This window comes from Nilaparvata lugens, chromosome 8 (assembly GCF_014356525.2).
Source record: "Nilaparvata lugens isolate BPH chromosome 8, ASM1435652v1, whole genome shotgun sequence".
NCBI classification, from domain to species: domain Eukaryota; kingdom Metazoa; phylum Arthropoda; class Insecta; order Hemiptera; family Delphacidae; genus Nilaparvata; species Nilaparvata lugens.
The window spans coordinates 45,085,515-45,107,275 of NC_052511.1; the positions used below are offsets into that span (position 1 = coordinate 45,085,515).

Sequence of the window (21,761 nt, forward strand, 5' to 3'; positions counted from 1 at the left end):
ACTAACTTGGCCGAAAATTTAAATGATTTCACTGTATTTGATAAAATTTCTGACTTTTTTGGTTGATTTCTTGTCAAAAATACCTAGCTTCCTACAGCTGTCAGGTTTCTTATTGAACAGATCTTATCAATCTCTTATGAACACCAGTTTTATAATAATTATAATTACAACCAAAAACTATTTTAGCTTCCATTAATCAAACTATATCATTGGAAAAACTAAATCCACTTTAATTCAACTAACTTTACTATAAATTCCAACTATTTTATAATTAGATCATGGAATAGTAGATTTAGTTTTTCAATACCAAATCGTTCAGTTTACTCATTTTCGAATGTTACATACTTCATTGCAACACGAATAGTGTTGTGACTAGAGAGAATAGAACAAAACCTTATTCTATTCTTTCTGGCTGTGACTTTTATAATCCATACTTGATTTTCGAAAAATTAACTTCATGCTCCTCATAATTTTTTCTCAAGATTGTCTATAAATAGTTCAGTTAAGATACTATAAATTGCTCAATAACATATTAAATACTATATACATAGAGAATAGATAACTTGTATCAGTTGCTCTGCTATATACAGTATTATAGTTCTTTTAACATAATTCCGAAATTTTTATCAGACTGTCGTTCTCTGTTGCTACTTTTCACATCCACAATATTTCTAAAAGTTACTCTCCTCTAGTTTCCTCATGATTGTTTCACAATTGGTTGAAAAAATGTTGAACAATTCCGATTATCACGCTTAAATGAGATCCAACCCTCTAATCTCATCCATACTGTCATTAACATCACAAATATGTTTCGAATCGCGAAAATAAAGTGTCTACAACCTCACACACCAACTGAAATCATTGTCTATTACTCTAGAACACACACGTTGTGAATGTTCAGTGCAAAAACAACTCCTCCACTGTTATGAAAAATAATGTACTTTGTTAGCACGTTCAACATCTCCACGCTTTTGTAGCATCAATGCAAATTTCCGTATCCCATTGTTCAGAGTTTGTTCAGTGACAGGCTGGCATATAGATGGCGTATTTCCGAAATTGAAACGACAAAATTGTCCCAGATTTGCTCTCCTAACATGTGGACCGACTATAAAAGTGAACTGGAGTTATTGCGGAATATTTTTCGAGTTCTAAATGGAATTTCATACGTGTTGTAAATGTTATAGATTGAATTTGGGTTGAATATAGAATTGGTGTGGGATTCAGTAATTTCCTGGGTGCTGTGATTTGTTGTTTGGAGTGTATTTTTTCCTCGTTTTTATCACTTTTCCTCGCCCACTTTTTATTCTTAACTAATATCACTAAGAAACTAAGTATAGACTCACAAAGGACACAACTTGAGGTCTCACATAACGTACAGTATTTTATCCCATTCCAAATAGTATGAAACATTATGACAACTTTTCAATAAACTATTCTTCACATGCTATCATTACAGATCGTATTATAGTGTATTCTTCTTATGACAGAGTTCTCTCCTCATATTTCATTATTCAGAGGTCATGGTCAATAAATTCTTCATTGTATCAGTAAGATTATTATTCAGTTTAGTAGAATCAAGCCTAGTAATGTCGTTTCAGTAATAAAAATAGACATCATTAGGAAATTCCTTGATAAATTAACCTTATTGTTATAGTGTCCAAAGATTCATGGAAAATGTTGAGTTAATAAACTGATTATTGCATTTGACTTTAAGACATAGATAACATTTTATTATTGACATTCATCCAATGTCAACTCAATTTGGTTGTAGGATTAATAGTACAGAATCACCACCCATATAAATTGTATTTTTAAAGCTTGGATATTTGGTTTTGTTGTCAATTTCCTTCATTGTGAGTCTTCCATCCAATTTCAAAGCAATAATACAATTTTGTCAGTGAATTAAACCGTTTAAGACTAATTTAATGAAACTATTTACATCCCAAAGAACTCACTGTATATTGAATAGTTGATTATTCATTCATACTGTAAACCGCAATGCTAGAAACAGTAATTGAATCATCCATATAATTATTATCGGTGTAGGAGCTCTGTATGTTCTATTTATGGATGATATTTCCGTCCTGCTCAAATTGATATTCTGCGTTTGAAGGTGCATGCTGATTGGTTGTATTGATTACTTGGGTAAAATGAGAACCGCGTTGAATTTCAATAGCAGTGTTATTCGATTTGGAATGAGTTGAACAAGCTTATCAATATACATTGAATTTGCCTAATGCATTTCATTGGATTAATGCAAATATTAGATTGTCATCCACCTGAAATTATTATTTTGGTCAAGTATCATTATGTCATTACAAAGGAACGTACTGGTTCCGAATGCATAATTGTCGTAAACAATATACTGTTATAGAAATGTAATTGATTGTGGTCAGTTCTATCTTTCTGAATTCATTATTCTAGATAGTTTCAGTTTTATATCCTCGTTAGTTACATAGTTTTCTGTCAAAACATTGGAGATATTTTAAATAAATTCTGAAATATAAAAAATAAACTAAATTAATATCAACTAAATAAACTAATATCTTCTATCTATATATATAAAAATGTTATGTTGGTTTGTGTACGCTTCAAAAAATCCAAAAGTACTGCACCGATTGAGTTGAAATTTTAACATGATATAAAATCCGCATCAAGGATTGTTTTTGGTCAAATCAAATTTATAATCCGACTTCAGGACTCTTTCCTACGGTCCTTCAAAGTTTACATGTAATCCTTATGGGAGAAGATTTGGGAGCTGGCCTCACACAGAAATAAAAATCAGATGTTATAATCATCGCGTCATCCAACAGCCATCGGTTGTTCTGTTTTTACTTTCCTTGCCCTATTACCATTGGTAAGGAAAGTATTGCTTTCCGAAAAAAAATTAAGGTACCCCAATTTCTTAATTTCTATACGTTTCAAAGTCCCCTGAGTCCAAAAAAAGTGGTTTTTGGGTATTGGTCTGTATGTGTGTGTGTGTGTGTGTGTGTGTGTGTGTGTGTGTGGTGTGTGTGTGTGTGTGTGTGTGTGTGTGTGTGGTGTGTGTGTGTGTGGTGTGTGTGTGTGTGTGTGTGGTGTGTGTGTGTGTGGTGTGTGGTGTGTGTGTGGTGTGGTGTGTGTGTGTGTGTGTGTGTGTGTGTGTGTGTGTGTGTTGTGTGTGTGTGTGTGTGTGTGGTGTGGTGTGTGTGTGTGGTGTGTGTGTGTGTGTGGTGTGGTGTGTGTGTGTGTGTGTTGTGTGGTGTGTGTGTGTGTTGTGTGTGTGTGTGTGTGTGTGTGTGTGTGTGTGTGTGTGTGTGGTGTGTGTGTGGTGTGTGTGTGTGTGTGGTGTGTGTGTGTGTGTGTGTGTGTGTGTGTATATGAGTGTATGTGCGTCTGTGTACACGATATCTCATCTCCCAATTAACGGAATGACTTGAAATTTGGAACTTAAGGTCCTTTCACTATAAGGATCCGACACGAACAATTTCGATCAAATGCAATTCAATATGGCGGCTAAAATGGCGAAAATGTTGTCAAAAACAGGGTTTTTCGTGATTTTCTCGGAAACGGCTCCAACGATTTTGATCAAATTCATACGTAAAATAGTCATCGATAAGCTCTATCAACTCCCATATCTGTAAAAATTTCAGGAGCTCCGCCCCATCAATGCAGATGGATTACCAATTATCAGGCTTCAGATACAATTGAAACAAAAAAAATCAAGTGGAGTAGATTGAGCGTGAAAATCTCTACAATTAATGTTCATTAACATTTTCACCTAAAATTGAAAATAAGCTTTAAATTCGAGAAAATGTGATTATTCAATTGCAAATTATTGTTGATTCTGTTAAATCATTCACTATGAAGAGATAGCAGACCTCATGTGTCTCCAGGGTTATTGCCCTGTCACCAGCTGGCTCAAATCTTTGAATTGAGATGCGCGGGAACACTAGCGTCAGGTGATCAATTTTCATAATGGCAAGGAAAGTTGTGTGAGTGCGCCACACCACTACCTCCGTAAACAAAGCCGTAGTGCATTCGTGTGACGTCAGCATAGGTAGGGCTCCTACACCAATAAAAATTCGTTGATTTCAGCTGATCTATATCAGCTAGTATTTATATTGGTGTAGGAGCCCTACCTGTGCTGACGTCACACGAACGCACTACGGCTTTGTTTACGGGGGTAGTGGCCACACCAGATTTTTCCATTTTCTTTCTTTCTACTGATTCACAAAATTTCAATTCTAATAATAATTTTAACATGTTTAAAATTTTAACATGAGTATAATTTGTGGATTTAAGTGGAATTTTAAATATTTTTGTGATTGTGAAGGAAGATTTTGGTTTGTATTTATATTTTGAAATTAATTAATCTGATAAATCCAAAAAAATTGCAGTACATACATTTTTTGGACTCAAAATATTGTGTGAATTAATTCATTATTTACATAACCTCTAGACCGTGTATTCCAAATTAAGGTTGAAAGCAGTTTTGGGTGAATGCCTGTTGTTTTTACCTGCATTGAATCTATTGTCTATGAATAAATGAAATGAAATAATGCCGCGGTGCGAACGACGTCCAAACTTGGGTCGTAGAACTCGGAATGCTGTAAATTTAGAATATGCACGGGAAAATCAGCAGCAAGGAGAAATACCATTTAAGTCCATATTGAAATATAAAATACTGATTGATGGATAATTTTCATAAAAATATAGTGCATCAGATTAAGCAAAGACTAAGCACATCTGAGGAGGCGCGGCTTGGTGATACAAAGTGTTGATCTTATGGAGATTGCCTTATCACACTGTTACATGCCATGTCCGAATCAGTGAGTGTGAGTTCTTCCATTCAAACAAATAAGCAAGAAGCAGTTAGTTATTATCATTCAGTCGAGTAACATGTAGCAGTTCTAAGTTGGCTTCTAGCACTGAAAATGAGATGGAAGTGACTATCTTAGCAGCTCCTAGATTTGTATGTATAGCAATAAAAATGTCATATAGACAACACTAGACAATATTTCTTTCTTTTATAAGTGAAATTGTGTCAGATTTATTTGAGTTGGTGTTATCTAATCGGTGCTCACTGATTAACTAAGCTAATGACAAGTTGGTGCATCACTGGCTCTCGCTGGTTAGTTATCTCGTAATTACTGGATGAATTCTGTTCTGTCTCACTCCAAAACAGCCTCTCAAATATCACCATTAACAGGCACATCAACAAAGTAATGAGCTCAATAGTCTTATTCCATTGAATTATGTCCTGGAGTCTCTCACAAATTGACTTAATTGGGTGTTGAGCTGATTAAATTGTACTCTTCGGAATACTGATTCAAAACTTCTGGTACAGTAAAGTCTTCTTTTTCGGACTAATCTGTTTTCTTTCTCGCTCATCGTCACTTATACTTCTTCATCACTTTTCATCAAGTTTTCTTATAACTAATTATATGTTTTTCCCTTTCTTACGTTGAAGTTTTCCCCCTCGTAAGAAACATTCCAAGTTCTTAATTATCCCCTTCTCCATTTATTGTATTACTTCAACTTTCTTCCATCTTTCTCTTTTAGTATCCCATTGTATACAGGACGATGCTTCAATATATTTAATGGGCCTACTTTCATTTTAAATTTAAAAAAATCGTTCCTCCAACTTTATGTTTTATCGCATCGTATCCTCTTATATCAAGATACTTTTGCAAAAGTAATAAAATCAACTAAATTTTGAAAAAAAGGAATTAGTAAAAATGAATGGTGGTTCCATATATTTGTTTTTAGACAGAACTTCTTGAATTAATGTGAATGATTAGTTAATGATAAAGTACCATATAAGGTGGTGACAAGTGACAAATGTACTTTTTACTTATTTTTTACTAACTTATTTTTATCACGAGATATCAGTATAAGAGTTTACGAGTATAAGGGATTATGTAATACAGTATTGATAAATTTTGCATGACAATACAGCTTTTACTTACCCATTTTTGTATGTTTTTTTCTTCTTATCAGTGAAACAGTATTTATAAGGCTTGATTTAGTAGAACCGTATTTATACATTTATAGTTGTTACTCTTCCTTTGATGTGTCATATATTTCAAATCAAAATAAAATCAAATCAAATTATTGCTTAAGTGTGTGATTATGTCGTATTATTAGTAAAACATATTTATAAGGGTTGGTTTTGCAGAATTGAAACATAAGTTTTGCATTGCGCTACAGATGATGTCACGATGTAACAGCCTATTACAGTTTGTGATGCATGAGTGATGGGTAGACACGTGGAACTCGTTTCGTTTGATCCTCCTCATGAAATTTGTTGAACTAACCGACTCGTCAATGTCATTAATTATCCTTGACAGTTCTGGCAGTTTGCAAGTGCTCCAATACTCAAAAGTGCCTGTGCAGCTAAAATTCAATTTGTACAACTCTCAAAATTCCCTACCCAGTCGAAATTTGGTTCTCGCAACTCTCAAAATTTACCACTGAACTCACTCAAAACTCAATTTACAGAACTCTAAAATTCACTACTCATTCGGAAATCTATTTCCATAGTTTTCGAAACCTAGCAACTCAAGATTAAATTTGTACAACTCTAAAAATTACCTTCTCTCTTGAAAGTGAATTAGCTGAACAAATCTAGACTGGTCTATGGATTAAGTCTCCAAATCAGCTACTCACTTTAAAATGATCTTGAATCTTAAATGTACCTCTTTAATTTGAAATGTGAACATCACATCACTAAAAATCATGTTCTCACTCTCACTCAAATCAAGACCTCCTTTAATTACCTTTATTCAGGTGTAAAAGAGTTCATGCTCAAAATTCAATTCTCCTTCTCTTTCATATTTACCTAACAACTAAAAATTTGATTATCTCAACACTCAATATTATTACTTATGAATACAAAATTCAGTAACTTCGAAATTTAAAAAATTCCATCAACGTTCAATTGGCAGCTGCACTTTCCCATGCAGTAATATTCACTTTAGGCTGTCAGCATTCCTTACAAATAACCTCAATGCTCCCCATTCAACCAAAGCTGGCAGTTTGAGGTGAAACTCACTATACTGTAGAATGGCAGTCGCAAACTCTATGATTGGATATCGAGAACAATGTAATCTCGTTACCTGGATGACTTGCCTGTTAATTTATTCAGAAGTTAGTGCCTGCCTCCTCCATTGAGTGAACTTGCAGTTCGCACAACTTTGTGCTCATAAATTTATTAGATCTGTTCAAAGTCGGTGACAGAGTTACTAATTGAAGTCGTATCAAACAATAAATCGTCACAAGTCTTTCATTGTATTGATCCTGGATCCTTTGTTTGTGCGTTGAATAATTAAAAAAATCATTTTACGCGTTCTTCTATTACTCGGAACAAAGAGTGAAGAAGTTTCGATGATATTGATTTTGCTCTGTCAAAGGAAATGGAAAATTTGCAACTTGTCGCTTTTTTGGAGACTCATAATATATTAACATTTTTTCTGTTGTTGGTGATGCCTACAGAATTTTGTGACTTGTGCGAGGGTATCGAGGTGAGGGATGATACATAAAATGCCTGGTGGAGATGAAATCGGACTTGGACTGGAGAACTTAGTGAGATGCAAAGCCCAACCTTGGAGAAATAGACTAGTTTATAGCGATTGATATAGTTTTGGTCCAACCCAATGTTCATATGTGAATATTATATTTCAAAGTTCATATATCTATTGAATATTCGCAAACTAATACAATAAAGGTGATGGTTTCTTGATTAATTCCGAGCTGCGATGTATTAACACACTTTTTTCTATGCATTTCACATGTCATGCAGTCAAATAATTATTATTTTAAATAATTATAATTTGACATTCAGTCAAATAATTATTATTTTGAATAATAATAAATAATTATAATTATTTGACTGCATGTCATATGAAATACATAGAAAAAAGTGTGCTAATACAATAGTTGAGAAAGCCTATCCAACAGGCATTTGCGTAAAATTATTTTTGTCCTAGATTTTAAATTATCAGTTCTATTTGAAACTAAAATATAAATAATTCAAAATTGAATTTTGATGGGCTACAAAAATCCATTGAATTTTTCGCATAATAATTGTTATTCGCTATCAACAAAGAACATATTTTTGTGCTTAGAATGGATTGAATCCACTCACGTTGCCTGAAAACTGCTAGTAGAGATGTGGAAAAATGTAAAAAGTTCGAGCCCGAACAAATGATTAAAGTCCAATCATTCATGAAAACGAATCCCCACACAGTTTGTACTAGCTAGAGTTTGTATGGGAGCAAATAGTACTTTCTACTCTACTCGTTCATGAAAAACTTTTCCTTTCTGGAACTTTACCAAAGCTCACAAACAAACTTACTCAACTTTACACTGGGGGCTTCAATGGCCTGTTCAAGTGTGCAACTTACAAACTGTTCAACCATTAAATGAATGAATCGTCGTTTTGAAAGAGTAATTACGGCCGAAAAGTGTGTGAAAGAAAAGTTTTGGGATAAAATTTATATCCGAAGATAAGGGTAGCACTGATTGCATTTGCGTAGTTGAATGTTGGGCAAAATAATTCTCCAACAACCTGGAGTTTTTTACTGGAAACGTTCGTTGGTCTTTTTTCCCATAAGTTTTTTCCGTTTCTTTGACCATCTTTTTCAAATAATCCCGGTGTTGTTCAGAGGAGAATAATACAAAGATGAAAAACGGTGGGTGGGGAAAGGAAATTGAGGAAAAAGCAAGGAAAAGTGGGGAAAAAAGGAAGTTAATTGAGTCTCTGTGCACACAAAAGCAGGATTTGTTGATAAATCTGCCCTAAAGCGTGATACTAATTTCCTGCCATTTGTGAGCAAGGCATCAGAAATCTTGGCAAAATGGATGTTATCCCTATTATTCACTTGCAACCCATTAATTTTTCGCGTTTAATTGATCAATAGACTACTGTGTGCATTGGCTGCATTCTTTTCACGATGGAATTTTAAGGGAAGAAGTGTGTTCTTAGGAAAGATTTAATGAGACTTCTTTTCTTGGAATTTTTCTTTAATTTGAAGTTAGTTAGTTTCTCGTGCATTACCTTTGCCTATATTCAAGGATTTTGAATTCTCGTATATTTTGTTACAACATTGACAAACTTTATACTGTTTATTTTCAACTGTTTCATTCTTATTCAAGGCTTTCTTCTCTGAGTTCTTGGCCCATTATTGTATTAATTTGATGCAATTCTCATTGATTATCATAGTCATTTTAGGAAACTGCTCAGAATTTTTCTTTTTCCATCTTTCAATGATTTTGATGTCAGAAAGTGAGTTATAGTAAAACAAAAAAACCTGCTATCCTATTTATAGACTTGAAACAATAAATTAGTAATTTTAGTGCCGGTTGCAGAAAAGCTGGTTAAGTTTTAATCGTGATTACTTCCACAAGAACCAATCTGAGTAGCCGTCCTATCAACAAGGCCTCACTCATTGGTTCTCGTGAAATTAATCATGATTAAAATTTAACCGGCTTTTGTGCAACCTGACCTGTCTTTAAAGATACTAAACTTGATTATTTACAAATTTCATCATTGATAATGCTAACATCCCTAATATACATTTTATTATCTTGATTCTCGACTTGATATCAGCTATAATTTACCTGGATGTGAGCTACTTAATTTGATTAATTCCTAATTTTTATATTTTTCAGTTACTTCTATCTTGAAATGATAAACCAGCCTTTGAGCAACAAAACTCAATTTTCCCCACTTCTTCATCTACATCTTTTTCAATATTGATGAAAGTTTTAAAAATAGAGAAAAAGTAAGTCTACCTATTTTTCAATTTCTTCTATCGTGAAATGATGAACTACCAACAAAGCTTAATTTCACCCCAATTCTTTATACATATACTCCGTTAATTGATGAAGTTTTATAAATAGCGAACTGCAACAAACATAGTAAATACATCAGGTTGTCACAGTGCATGAAATAGTGAAATTAGGCTAGCACACCCACACCCACGAATACAATTAGCAGTGTATCCAGCTGAGGGCCTAGCATGCCTTCCCATGCTACCATGCTTAGGGTGTAAGTACACGAGCCCAATGTAGGCTTGTAGGGCATATAATACAAATACAAGCCTTTCCCACTCCCCTTTCACCCGAGAACAACATGAACACGCCAAAGTAAAGCCTTTAGGCATTCTAATATATGTGTGTTTATTTATATAGATCTATATTGCTATGCCTTTAGGCTGTGCTCAACATAGGATGTCGTTTAATAAGGGTGAGAGCGAGTGGGGGTAAAAAGGGGACTTGTCTAAGAGCCCCCCTTTCCTTGTAAAAGGGGGGGCTACTGATAAAGTGAACAGAGCACATCGCATTTGGCTTTTGTCCAATTACGAAAAACGCCCTGGCCACGAGATTCTCTGCCTCCTATAGTAAAATTCACGTTTAGCTGTCAGAATTGGTTGATCGGGAACCATCCATGTTATTTATAAGGAATGATGAAAGTTCAAAGTGAATCTATGAACTGTCAGCATGGAGTTTGTTGGTATTATTTACAAGGAATAAGGACAGTTTGAAGTGAATTTCACTTTAGCCTTGCTGTAGTGTTTGTTTTGTGTATATGGTGGAGAGATAAATGAGCTAAGCAACATGCAGATAATGATGTTGTCAGTTTCTATTGAGCTTGGATTGAATGACAATGCAAAATGTAGAATGTAGGAGCTAAGTTGGCTGCTGGAGATGAATGAGTTTGGTTTGGGTTGGAATAACAGATGATATTAGTGGAAAAGATCTTTCGGATAAAAAATATTGATAATAGTATTGGCTCTTCCATCAGTCACTAAGTTATGAAACAATTAATAACATCAAGTTAAACTACGTATCAAACCATAAATTATATTGTAATAGGTTGTGTATCGAACAATCAATAACACCTGAATCATATGAGGTTATATATTGAAGTGGATATAATCTATCAAACTCTGAGGAACACTTGTATCGATGATTTAAAACAGGAATCCATGTATTAAATAATTAAGAGCTTATGTATCAAATGAAAAACATATATATTAGACTTGACAGTAATGAACATCTAGTTGAGTATCAAATAATGAGGAACAAGAAGTTTAGAAGTTCATACCAAGTAATTGGTAAAAATAAGTTAGGCTATGTAAGGAGAAAAGAAATTGAATCGAGGAGAATAATGAACTTGAAATTTTAGCAAACAACACATTTCCATAGAAAATTATAATTGTTTGATTAAAATTGGTGCAATAATTCTTGTGTCAATATTTCACGTTGAAGAAGTTTTGGTACCATTTTGCATCAACAAAGTTTCTCTCTTTTTCATGGTTACATAAAATCTTAACTACTTATTCAAATTTCAGCTAAATAACTGTAGGCTGTATTTTTTGACAAAATTTCAAGTTGGTCGAAATAATAATGGTATTGGAAGTTTGTAAATCACAATTTTGACAACATTTGAATGTTAACTATTAATGCTCTAAACTGCTCAGTTATACATCCTATTTTTTATAATTATATTTAACTCCACACTACTTGAATGTGGAGCATTAACCACACATTATTGTTGCATCACAGCTACATTTGCTGTGGGCTCATTGAATATACTGTGTTATTTTGCTACTACTTGCTTTGCTTAAAGTAACATTATGAATTTGTTTCATCTCATTATAACTGAACTGGATCTAAATTCAACCACTAGCAATAAATCGTGCCAGTTATCATTATTTCAGACATGCATAATATTGCGGATTTATTTCTACAATAATATGTTCTTGATAAAATTTCTATCAAAAACATGTGGAACATACATCTATGATTATAATAATTTTGCATTTTCTTGTTTGTTACAGATTCTTATCTGGTACAACTCTATCACGTGACTTATTTCGGTAAGTTTGAATATTTTCAATTTGAAAAAATATTTTTTATATGTTGTTTAAGGCTAGGGCCACACGAGCGCACAAAGTGCGTCCGTTGCAACTTACTTTTTGACGTCCGTTGTAGAAATACATAGAAGTGAATTGGTGACAACACACCAGGTACGTGCGTACCAAGTAACGGAGTTCGTAACGGACGGTGATTTTTGAACTGCGAAGAAATGCTACAACGCACGTCGAGACAATCATGCAAAAGTTATTGCTTCGTCTGGTTCAATCGCCTAAAGTCAACTGACGTTTTCGCACCACACTCAACGCTCGTGTGGTGTCGTTGGCGACGGCCGCAAAAAGTAAGTTGCAACGGACGCACTATGTGCGCTCGTGTGGCCCTAGCCTTAACCTCTGAAACGTTGCATGCTGTATAGTAGAAGCGTTACTTTTCATAGGATACCTCAGAAAACTCTCTTCAGATGAGTTCAATTCGATTTTCTACTTTACTTTAGCGCATCACTCCGCTGCCAGTGCTCACTAAAACACAACGCTGAAATTTTGCTGGTCTGCCATTTGCAATTCAGTTTCCACTTTTCTTCCTTCTCATACAGGCACCACCATACTTCTTTCATCTACATCTATTCTGCAGAATACTTGAATGTACTGAGAATTATACAAGAACATTGAACACAATGAATTCTTTTTGAAATAATGTGAAAAATTAAATATAATTGCATATTTCACAGTTTTGTCTCAAAATATATCAAAATAATTTATTGAAATTTAAATTACGGTAACTAATATAAAAAATAGCTAATAAAAGTCGAAATTCATCGACAAAAAAAAAATGTCATTGACCGAGACTCGAACCTAGATCATGTTTGTTATTCACTGAGCTTTGAGGTTTGATGTATTTTGCCTTTACGCTCTCGGCCATTCCGTATTGTTAACGAGGGGGCCTGACTGAAACACTTAGCCGGTTTGCCGGCATTTCCACAACAAAATATTGCTCTGAAAATAGTTAAATCATAGAGAAAACATTCGAAGATTCAATCTTGAGTGGGCCTAATGTTTTCTCTATATGGTTTAATATTGAATAAAAATTAACTAAAAGTTTTAATAATGAATTACAGAAAAATTACTAGGAATTTTTCAGTCAAGGCTGAGTTTTACCAGTGGGCTTACCTTAAACTTCAGATCTCTGCTGTATTTTCTTATTACCGTATTATTGTTGATTGTATTGCATTAAGAAGTGGAATTCGACAATAAAAAAGAAACAATTATTACTCTACCTCACTTTTAAATATTGATACAATTATTGTACTTTGATTTCAAATTCGATTCTTCACTTTTAAATACTTGCGATACGTACCTTTCTGACAATGGACAATGCAACCAACATTAAGTATATTGTTGAGGCTATGGAGATATCATCGTATTCTATTGTTTGATATCAAAAACACAATAACAAATATTAAATTATGAAACAGTAATTTATAAAATATATCATAGACATAATACCGCGATTCACGATACATAATTATATAGATTATTACAGTCATTATGAGATCTCTATGATTTTTGTGAGATCGGACACGATCAGCTGTTATTCAAGGTCATTTTACAGCCCTAGGGCCGTAAAGTTTTACCGGCCTGGTCGGAAAACAATCACTTTCGGCCTCCATATGACGCACGTAAACCAGCTCATTACATCCAAGTGTGGCAAAATAGTATATTTCGCACCTAGGGCCGAAAATGAGATATTTCCGGCTCGAAATCGGTTTTTAAGTCCGAGGCCGTAGGCCGAGGACTAGAAAAGATTGAAAGCCAGAAATACATTTTTGCCCATGGTGCGAACGCTATTTTTCGCCACACCAAAAAAAAACTTCCCAATATATAAGAAATTAAAAAATAAATGAAATTTAAACAGCCTATTTTGATAGTTTGAATCTTGGTTATGACAACTTTCACTGTCAATTTCAATATTACCAATTAATAATTTATAATAGTGACAATATTTTTATACTATTAATATTTCGAATAATTGTTTGAATTTTTATAGCTTGCGCTTTGCGCCTGGTGCAATATCTCATGGATAGATGAATGAATAGAATTTTCATTACTATTTTGAAATAATGTGATTGAAAAATTAATATAATTGCATATTTCACAGTTTTGTCTCAAAATATATCTTAAAAATTGATTGAAATTTAAATTACGGTAACTAATATAAAAAATAGCTAATAAAAGTCGAAATTCATCGACAAAAAAAAATGTCACTGACCGAGGTTCAAACCTAGATCATGTTTGAAATTCACTGAGCTTTGAGTTCTGATGTATTACGCCTTTACGCTCTCGGCCATTGCATATTTTTGATCGAAGAAGCCTGTAAGTCAGTTAACGTAAGTAGGCTACTATAATGTAGTGTATAGCGGCAAACTTGAAGCCGCTTTCACAACAAAATATTGCTCTGAAAATAGTTAAATCATAGAGAAAACATTCGAAGATTCAATCTTGAGTGGGCCTAATGTTTTCTCTATATGGTTTAATATTGAATAAAAATTAACTAAAAGTTTTAATAATGAATTACGGAAAAATTACTAGGAATTTTTCAGTCAAGGCTGAGTAAGGCTTACCTTAAACTTGAGATCTCTGCTGTATTTTCCTATTATTATTGTTGATTGTATTGCATTAAGAAGTGGAATTCGATAATAAAAAAGAAACAATTATTACTCTACCTCACTTTTAAATATTGATACAATTATTGTACTTTGATTTCAAATTCGATTCTTCACTTTTAAATACTTGCGATACGTTCCTTTCTGACAATGGACAATGCAACCAACATTAAGTATATTGTTGAGGCTATGGAGATATCATCGTATTCTATTGTTTGATATCAAAAACACAATAACAAATATTAAATTATGAAACAGTAATTTATAAAATATATCATAGACATAATACCGCGATTCACGATACATAATTATATAGATTATTACAGTCATTATGAGATCTCTATGATTTTTGTGAGATCGGACACGATCAGCTGTTATTCAAGGTCATTTTACAGCCCTAGGGCCGTAAAGTTTTACCGGCCTGGTCGGAAAACAATCACTTTCGGCCTCCATATGACGCACGTAAACCAGCTCATTACATCAAGTGTGGCGAAAAAGTTATTGCTTCGTCTGGTTCAATTGCCTAAAGTCAACTGACGTTTTCGCACCACACTCAACGCTCGTGTGGTGTCATTGGCGACGGCCGCAAAAAGTAAGTTGCAACGGACGCACTATGTGCGCTCGTGTGGCCCTAGCCTTAACCTCTGAAACGTTGCATGCTATATAGTAGAAGCGTTACTTTTCATAGGATACCACAAAAAAATCTCTTCAGATGAGTTCAGTTCGATTTTCTACTTTACTTTAGCGTTCACTCCGCTGCCAGTGCTCACTAAAACACAACGCTGAAATTTTGCTGGTCTGCCATTTGCAATTCAGTTTCCACTTTTCTTCCTTCTCATACAGGCACCACCATACTTCTTTCATCTACATCTATTCTGCAGAATACTTGAATGTACTGAGAATTATACAAGAACATTGAACACAATGAATTCTTTTTGAAAAATAATTCGAAACCACAGTAGTCTGCACTTATTATTTCATTAAAATGCTACTCCAAACTCGAATCAAAGAAACTTGTATATTGTAAAATCTGAAGTTTAGCATAGTTTCTTAGGCTTAACATTACACAAGTTTTATTAATTAGAGTATAGTTTAGGAACTCCTTAAGTTGTTTCAATAGACAGCTTTCATCAAACTTCTAGTATAGTTTAGCAACTAAGTTTGACTTTAAATGAAACCTATAATCTGAATCTATGAATTCTAAGGTTGCCTACCAGATTTGAAACTGGAGATTATAGTGTTCCAATAGCTGATTTACTCTCAATGTGATAATTATTAGTCATCCACTCAATTATTTGGCATCTTAACGGACCGAAGAGATTTTATACTGCGATAAAAAGTGTTTTTATTTTGCCTGGCAGTATTTCAACTAAATTAAACCATAACTTATTGCCGTAAGCGTTTTAAAAGGCACTTATATTCTCGGTTAGACTCCAAACTACTACTTCGCTTTCTGCCTGGGCTGTTTCCAACGTCAAATGACACTTTAATTTGCATCTTCGTCTTTAAAAATAACCTGCTGTCTGTTTCTATAAAATATATGTTTTTTTTCTGTATCAGAAGGCTTCCGATCATTACTGAGGAAATAAACATAATATTATATAGGTAGTCATCTAATTATTATGGCGGAAATAAAAAATAAATTCTGGAGGCTTGTATCCGAATAATGGTCCATAAAATACAGTTGAATGTCGTAATTAATCTCAAAATATAATCGGTAGCACCAAAATTTGTATAGAAGCCTTACAAATTTATAAATAGTATAGTATTTGAAAGATAACATCAACTTCGTGTTTGCCTTCACAGAGCTGAGATAACCATCTATTTTTGTCAAAAATGTTTCCAGTTTTTATGATAGAATCTCCCGGCTTTGTTTATTGTTCTATATGTATTATTTCTCTTTCTAAAAATATTTTCTTGGAGATATAGGAGGAATATCAAGAGAGATTTCCTTTTATTTTAAGGAGAGTTTTATATTCTTTTGGTGACTGTTCATTTTGGCAATATCCTATTCTTTTATTAAAGTATCATTCACTTCATCTCTTTCTTGACTGATTTGGTTTGTTTAATAAAGAACACCGTCTTCTTGACTTTTTCCTGCATTTTAAAAATAGCTCATCTTGTAGACATAAAGTCTGCTTTTTTGCTGGGAATGATTTGTTATTTGGTAGGACATCCAAGGGATTATGGTCAAAGATTAACGATCCTTAAGTTGAGGTGGTCTCCGAACCACCAGGAATATTGCTCATAACTGTTGATTAAAGGAGCTGGCCTTAATCAGCCACCCTTTCAACTTGAAGGATTCTGTCAATATTTATTCATTTTTGAAGCCCGTTCAAATTACAACAAATTTGTTTCACATGTTTGTAGTAGTACGGTACATCAGAAAAGGAAAAGTTTATAAGTTATACAACTTATGCGGGGTTTGTTGTAACGATAATGTAGGAACTTATGATGGGAACTCTACACCTTGTTTGTAAGCTTTACTCGTATTAAGTTCATTAATGAATCAATGTACTCTTCAGATAATTTCGTCTTATAAAGGCATCTAAACAACATGAGTCCATACTTTTCGTTATCTTAAGACTGACGTATTAACCGGAATTTCTGTTAAAAGCCTGCTTGTCTCGTGAGTTTGTTCTAGAAGTTGCTAACTCGTGATGAGCACTTCCGCTTAAACTCAATGAAGTATTCCAATCATCTCCAAGTTTCAAAAGCTTTCAAATTGTGCATTCGTTGAAATTTCTGTTATCAAGTTTGGTGAGCCATTCTTATCATTGTGGCGTTGTTGTGTAATTTATTCAGTGCTAACTTCTTAACAGAGAGATATTCTGTGAAGTGCTCGGTTTTGAGAGAGTTTGTAGGCCTGAAGCTGTGAGATGAAATATAATTTTGGCAGAGTTTGTTGAAAGTTTAAGATGTCATCGCCCTGATAGAGACACTCATGTCACTCTCTCACTTACATATGCATAATCACGAAAGAAACTGAGAGAGAGAGGGAGGAGACTGAAAGCGAGAGAAAAAGAGAATGAGAGGTGGATACAGAAAATAAAATTAGTCTTTTACCTGAAGTATTTTTCAGAATTTGTGTTGCCAGTGGAGAAATTCGCACTGCATAGACTACTAAACTGAGTTGTATACTGGAATCTTATTGGTTGACACCGCTCCGCTCAACAAAAAATCGCGTGATTTATTTTTCATAAACCAGTGGGAGTATAGCACTGAATATTATTCGTTCGTGATTGGTTGGTCTAGTTGTTTTGAATCATCTCGTCCCAAAAATGGAGTACGATTTCATTCAATGTTTGTCCCCAATAAACCTATAAGATTGTACAAAATATTTGAATTTTACTGCCTTGAAAAAACTCTTGAACTATTGCTTGGAAATAATATTGTTCATTGTATTCATTGATTAATTTTGCCACTGGAATATACTATTCACTCATAGTTTTGCATTGCTGCATGAATTATTTATAATTTATTGATGGCATTGTTTTACCATTAATATCTATTTTTTACAGTAAATAGGAATTTGAAAATATATAAATGCTTGTCTTACATAATATGTCAACAATAAACAATCTAAATCCAAGCTCAAATAGTTAATTTTCTGATATATAAAGTTTATGATGAGTTAATTTAAAATTATTGAACAATGTGAATATATTAATAGGTTTACTATGACTGTGTGATACTATAATATTGAAAGCAATACCTATTCAATTCAAAAGACAAAAAACTAATATGAAGCGTTTTTATTTGCAATGTTTTTTTAATTTGTTGAAAGCGTTTTCATTTGCAATGTTTTTATTTTTTATTTGGAATAGCTCGGTTACCCATAATAACATTTAAATTCTCACGGATTTCGAAAAAAATTTTTTTTCAAACATTATAATTATATAGCTTTTACTTAATCTCGTAGCACAGCGTCTACTATATTATCCTGTCCATTCATTCCAGTCATGCTATTTTATTTCTAATTGAATTTATCTCCATAACTTACCGATTGTCTCGAGCTTGTACCTGGCGGTTATTTTTGCTTCGGCTATTGAAAATTGGCAATCAAATAAATTGCCAAGGATAGTGACAGGTGCTCAATGATCGTGGCTTTAATTACATTGGTCAGCCATAATCTGTATATTTTATACCTGGAAGTCTTGAGAGACGTGCAATTTACTACTTGCTCAGTGTAGGAGATTCTTTACAATCAATTGAATTGAAAGGCTCTTGAGTTATTGCTTCTGTCGTGTTGCTCAGGGTTGATGAAAAGTATATGCAAATGTAGTACTTCCTAACTCGAATATATTATTGTAGATTTTTGCAATCATATAATTTTTTGCATTGTCATTTATAATGCAGAAATAAATGAATTAATGGAATTCATTTTTATAAAATTTCCAATAATATGAAAGCGAAATGGCACTCACTCACTCACTCGCAGAACTAAAAATCTACCGGACTAAAAACGTTCAAATTTGGTAGGTATGTTCAGTTGGCCCTTTAGAGGCGCACTAAGAAATCTTTTGGCAATATTTTAACTCTAAGGGTGGTTTTTAAGGGTTTAAAGTTCGTCTTTTAGCATGTATATTCTTCTTATTCCAATCTCTTAATTATAATTGAAAAATGTCCTTACCATATGTTAATATAGAACTATAATCTAGAGAGAGTACCTCTTTGAAACAGTTGTTAACTGATAACTAAATTAATAATTTTGTCAGGTTGGCATTAAGTTGAGTTGACTTTGTTGGGTTTGCACCAAGTTGAAGATTGAAATGCATTTATCGCGGAAAAATTGATTGGGCACTGCTACTTCAATCAGAGCTATTCCTGGGAATATTATATTACTAGCCGTCAGGCTCGCTTCGCTCGCCATATCCGTTTAGTCTGGACCCCCGACTGGATCGTCCTAACATATGATAAAAATGCTCAAATGAAAAATGCAGGCGAGCGAAGCGAGACGGATAGACGGATATGGCGAGCGAAGCGAGCCTGACGGCTAGTTTCAATATAATCCATCCAATCGATCAATTTTATTCAATTCAACATAAAAGAAATCATAGTGAGGCTTCATAGTGAGGTGTGCTGAAAATAAAGAAAAGAGGAAAAGTACCTAGTCAACTATGTTTCTCCATATATTTTTTGAACATTGTGACGTTTCCGATTCTGTAATATTTATGCTTAAAGGAATAAAATCTATTCTATTCAATTCTATGCTATTCTATTGGCTGGTCCCTGGTAGAGGCTATAAAAGTAAGGAATGAAGGGTGAAGAGGAGCGAAAAATGGATATTATATAATAACAATTATGTATCAAGGAATAAAAATCCAAGTACCCTTTTTTTAATTGTTTACTTACACCAATTTCCCTATTAGAACAAAGGCACTTTCTATTTCTATTTCGTGATGTTTATGATTAGTCCTGACAAAACGTTAACTATTACATCTATGCAAAGCTGAACACCTGATAAAATGCTAGGACAAAATAAAAAGATGATTTTTGTATTGATCAAAAGGTATTTTCATTAGAATAACTTTCAAGAAATGTAAATCCTCGAAAAGGTCTAACTGATGAACGATTTTCTCAACGATAATAACGATCTTTGACTTGAAGTTATCTAGCACACGACCAAAGTTTTTGTGATGGTTGCTCTTATCAAGGGAAGCCCATCATTGTATTATGGTGGCAGTGACATTGTGTGAGTTCATACGCCTTCTGCATATAATCCAGGTGACTTCAGGGGCAATTATGCTAATGCTTTTCCGCTTTCCCGCTTTTCCCGGTTGCTGCCGTTTTTCCGTCTGAAAACTTTGCTGTTATCGATCGGAGGTCTGGCGCGACTGTCTCAGCTCTCAGGGGTGGCCACGTTCATTCACAACTGCAATTACTCGCTCCTTGTTTTTGTGAATAATTAATGTTAAGCCGGGTACTTGCTGGACACTCTGTACTCTGGTCGCTTGCATATTCATACTGGTATTAATCCGCTATTACGTGTCTTAGCACCAACGCTCCAAGGTATTGGCTAGTACTGTTCACAAGGGTGATATTATCTTTGAATATTAGTTGCTGTAGATTGCATGATGGGTTTGGATATTAATTGGCTGGTTTCGAATACAGTTTGGAATTGAAAATGTGGTGAATTCAATTAAAATACACATTTCCTTAGATATGCAAATACCTCAAATACGCATTACACAGATGTCTGACCGTGTCTATTTCTACAAGGTAGGGTTTCATTATTTTTTATGATGTGTGTCCATCAGTATCAATATTTTCACATTTGAAAAACAAATGTAATAGGTGATTGAAAATAAAATTGAAAAATGATTAACTGAACTAAATAATGCTGAAGAAAATATAATATTCTTGATTGAAAAAATTAAGTTTAAAATAGTTGAGAAATATTTTTATCAGATGGAAAGATTATCACGAAACTGGATTACTCATCATATGGGATACAATTCAAACATGAACTGATTTTAAGTGAGTTTTGATCTAGGAGAAAACAAATAAAAGTTTTTAAGAGTAAATTATGATTCAACTGTGAATTGATTCAACTGAATCAACTAGAACAGGTAACATCAGATCTTGTGGATGAGAAAACTCCGTGAGGTCTACTGTTCACAGAACTACTAGTCTTTTTTGCTTGAGGTTTGGTAATTTAACCTTGGCTCTTGTGTTTGATTTTGAGCACATTCCCAATTCTCATGGACTTTCAATTCAAATTTATCTTCGGTAAATCGGTTCTAAGTTTTTCAAACTTTGATGTTGTTTGATTGTCTCATGGCTGTAGATTGAATCCTCCGCCCATTGTGCAAATAACAAATTTTGATAGGTTAACTACAACTTCCAATCATGTGACTCCATTTCCACTACAAATGCTGCTTGGTGATTGCTGTTTAAGCTTTCAATCCACTAGAGTCAATAAATCCTGGACTAGAAATAGTTTTAGGTTCGGTATCTCGTTAGTTCAAAATAGTAAGTAGTGCAAATCCATTAATGACATTTCATCAGCTAGACCTGGAATCTCATCACTGTATTGTGCAAATTTATCAGATTTTTTTTCATAACCGTATACTTTAACAAGTCTATCAGATTTTCCTCAAAAAACATTATTATTTAACAAATTTATCAGTTTTCTCCCCAAAAAGCACAATAGTTCACTTGGAATTCTTTTTTCAAACTCGTTTCTATTCCTGAGTAGTTACCGACTGGCTGAATTAATTATTCTGGAATGTCA

General features: G+C 33.7%; 1 protein-coding gene across 1 annotated transcript in view; it reads left to right on the forward strand.

Moving 5' to 3' along the window:
- LOC111043397 (protein tweety) overlaps positions 1 to 21,761 on the forward strand; it is a 91,811-nt gene that overhangs the window by 27,198 nt on the left and 42,852 nt on the right. Inside the window, exon 3 of the mRNA XM_039435159.1 lies at positions 11,829 to 11,867. The gene's annotated coding sequence lies outside the window, so the exon portion shown is untranslated. The remainder of the gene's footprint in view (positions 1 to 11,828; positions 11,868 to 21,761) is intronic.